A 4,160-nucleotide genomic window follows, 5' to 3' on the forward strand; every position below is an offset into this window, starting at 1 on the left:
GCATAGGCTACCATACAATGAATCTTTCCCATTCATATATTTGCATACTCCTCAGACACTATTCAGAATGATGTACTTGGATAACAAACGATTTAATGTTTTTTTTTTAATGCATAATGTTGTTGAGCATGAGATGAGAGTAGGGCTATGACAATCGTTGTATTTTGCCACCAGTCATATAATGAACGAATGCTATTTCCTTGTAGACAGGATACTTTTATATGTGTATGTGAAATATTTAACGCGTTAAAAAAGGATTTAATGTAGCTGCATTGAACGTTGCTGCCTGGGTTTTGTTTTGATTTCTGTTAGTGTATACTGTATATAATTGTTAAAATAGATGGGGACAACCAACGTACATCTGACATGGAGCTTAGTTGAATTGCAAGTTTACTGAACACTTCAACGTACAACTATCCCAACAGGTGCACACTACATTCTATCTACCGACCAGCTGACATAGTTGCTAGCTTCTTCCAAAGTCTCTGTCCCCACAATTTTTGTCTCCCTTCTTCTGCGCTTCTTCATGCCTTCATCTAAATATAGCAAATATGCCTTTCAAGCTGACTGGCAATTTTGATGGCCTGGGTAGTTTTAGAAATCTGTAGTTCACAGGAGAGAATCTGTGTTCAAAGTTAAACAATAGTACTTTAATTTAAATGTATTCCCTTTTGATTCTACACTAACTCCATGAATTTTTATTCAAAAATATCCATTAATACAAGCCTCAGTCTTAAGAAGAAAAAAACCTATTAATCGCATTTAATCACAGAAATATATATATGAGAAATACACATCTTCTCTTATGTAGGGACATTCTATGTCCTAGTCTTAATGGTATTTCTCTAGGTCTCCCTGATACTTGCTTGGGAGTCTGTCCCTGGAGATACAGATTAAACGATCTGATTAGAATGCTAACTCCAGCCTTGATATTTGCCATCATCAGCACCCAGCCCAGCCGTCAATCACCCAACCTCTGACCTTTCTGTCACATTAAAGGGACACAGCCGCTCCTCCCCGGTGCCGCCCTCACTCCAGCGGCATCATGGGATAGCCTCACCTTGGCCTCGCTCTCACTGGCTGCCCGGGTATTTCGCTTGTCTGAACACAGACTTGGAAGTGTAGGAGGATGAGAGGGGGGGCCGCTGGGTTCGTCTACCCGGGGCTCTGATTGGAAATATGAAATTGAAATTTGGGGGTAATGAGGCTGTGTGCTGGGGGGGGGGGGGGTTGAAGCGACACAAGCCCCCAGGTCCTGGTGAATAATGCGATTCATTGCCCAGGAGCTAGATTCATAATTCATTCCGTGTTTGTGTATTAGTGTGTGAAATGTATTGTGTTGTGTGTGTCTTGATCCAGTGTATGTGTCTTTATGTTTGAGTGTGTATATATCTGTTTTTTCAGTGAGTATGTGATGCTTTGTGGTATTTGTCAATGACAGAGGGTATCAAACATTGTGTGTGCTTCTACCTGTGTGTGTGTGTGTGTGTGTGTTTGTGAGTGTGTGTGTGTGTGTGCGTGTGTGTGTGTGTGTGTGTGTGTGTGTGTGTGCGTGCGTGCGTGCGTGCTTGTGTGTGTGTGTGTGTGTGTGTGTGTGTTTTTAGCATCGGATAACTTCCAGAGGCACCAAAGGCCAGCTGTGTAAATGTCAGCAGCACTAATGATCTCCGAGAGCCAGGCTGATGTTTGCACAGGAGCGGGGCAGTGCTGCTGTGCACAGATGTGCAGATTGGTGGCGGGGGGAGAGAGGGGTATCAGGGCCAGAGTCCGCCCCACCAACTGCCTCACATGTTACTTGGGGGGCTGGGGTGGTAAAAGGGCATAGGAGGATACAGAGTTGGATCAGGTGAATGCTTAGAGGGAAATTAGAGTTAGAATTAGGAAGTTTAAGGCCTACATGAGAATTTTATTTCCACTAGTTCACCTATTGGAATACTCGATGGAGAGCGCTTGTAAAAGCATGTTTGGCTTAGCAGCTGGCCGTGGTCCTGTAATGCCTATAGCTGACACCCCCTATGGATAAGGGGTCAGAGCTGCTAGTGAAACAGAGTAGAATGGGGAGGAGGTGGGACACTTTGCTACGCCATAGCCCGTGGCGTAGTGGGCAGGTTCAAATCTTCTAGAGAGCAGAAGTGGGGTGAGTAACATGCTGTCAATCAATCAACAGTTTTAGAAAACAGGTGTGGAACCTTTAAGGACAAACTGATAGCCCTTTAGGGATTTTAGAAGATCCTTATGTCATTCTTTCTGACATGCTAATTGTTTTTCCCAAACAAGCACTGCTATATTATTTTTCTATTCACTATTTTGGATTTCTTTCCACACTCTGTCTCTCTCTGTCCCCTTCTGTCTCTTCCCGTTGTCAAAACTCTCGTTCCGCCCTTCATCTTTTCTGAAGAGGTGGGTGTAGGAAATGTCAGTCTGGGTGAAAACAAGAAAGATACAAATAGAATGAGAATGACAGCTTGTCACTCACATTTAAATTGGTCTACTACTCTAAAAACGTTTTGTATTCTATTACCTTATTTGACTTTTCATACCAGTCAAGTCACCGTAGTTGCATCATTAGTATTAGCATTAGTAGCATTTTTAATTGACCCTCCTACAAATTTCCACTGCTTTCTTTTATAACATGACCTGCTCTGGGAGAACGGATCATGCCTATATGTCATCAACCGGTTCTAAACACTGACTCATGTTAAATCATGACCAACCGGTTCTAATCACTGACTCATGTTAAATCATGACCAACCGGTTCTAAACACGGACTCATGTTAAATCATGACCAACCGGTTCTAAACACTGACTCATGTTAAATCATGACCAACCGGTTCTAAACACGGACTCATGTTAAATCATGACCAACCGGTTCTAATCACTGACTCATGTTAAATCATGACCAACCGGTTCTAAACACTGACTCATGTTAAATCATGACCAACCGGTTCTAATCACTGACTCATGTTAAATCATGACCAACCGGTTCTAATCACTGACTCATGTTAAATCATGACCAACCGGTTCTAAACACTGACTCATGTTAAATCATGACCAACCGGTTCTAATCACTGACTCATGTTGAATCATGACCAACCGGTTCTAATCACTGACTCATGTTGAATCATGACCAACCGGTTCTAATCACTGACTCATGTTAAATCATGACCAACCGGTTCTAAACACTGACTCATGTTAAATCATGACCAACCGGTTCTAATCACTGACTCATGTTAAATCATGACCAACCGGTTCTAAACACTGACTCATGTCCAGGATGACTCCACAGAGATGACATCATGTTGAGAGATATGTCATGCCTTGAGCATTGTTTGTGCTGAACAGTTTGTGCTGGAGAGTGAGAGAGTGAGAAATACGGTACGGTCAGTCCATTACTAGAGAGCTTCAGCACTGTAAGTGGATACTGTTAGAACAGCAAGGTCAGTCCCTCAGGAGAATGCTGACTGGGCCTTTTCCCAGAGAAGGTTTGAAAGGCCTCCACCTTTATTTTAGGGGGAGGAAGAGGAGAGGAAGAGGAGATGGAGAAAAAGGGGACAATGTGATGAAGAAAGCCTGATGCTGTTTATCTCAGATGTTATTGGATCAATGGAAAATAGGTTAGAGATTGGCTAGAGATAGACAAGTAGTGATAGTCCTGCCCGGTTAGAGAGGGACAAAAGAAGAGAAGAGGAAGTTTATAAGTAACAGAGGACGGAAGAAAAAGAGACAAATATGATAAGCAACAGAGAATGGGAAAGGAAGGGGGGGGGGGGGGGATCCAGTGTCTAGACTGAAGACATGCAATTTCATTTTGATTTATATCCTTGCTATGAGACAAGTTTGAGAGAGAGAGAAAGAGAAAGAGAAAGAGAAAGAGAAAGAGAAAGAGAGAAAGAGAGCGAATATAAAACAAGGCAGGCAGACGACAGGACATTGATCACCCCAGGTATTGCTGAGCTCTCACCAGGTCTAATCCAGCTTTACCTCAGCTATGTGCTTTTTAATTTCCTTTTCATTTTTCTCTCTTTTTATTTGACCGTCAGCAACAACAGAGATTTCATTCCAAAAGGATTTGACCCGTTTCTCCACACAGTCTCCTCGGCACACCGCGTTGCTACAACACAACCTTGAACACAGTCCAACTACTGTGAGATCAATGAAGA

This window comes from Sprattus sprattus (assembly GCF_963457725.1).
Source record: "Sprattus sprattus genome assembly, chromosome: 5".
NCBI lineage: Eukaryota > Metazoa > Chordata > Actinopteri > Clupeiformes > Clupeidae > Sprattus > Sprattus sprattus.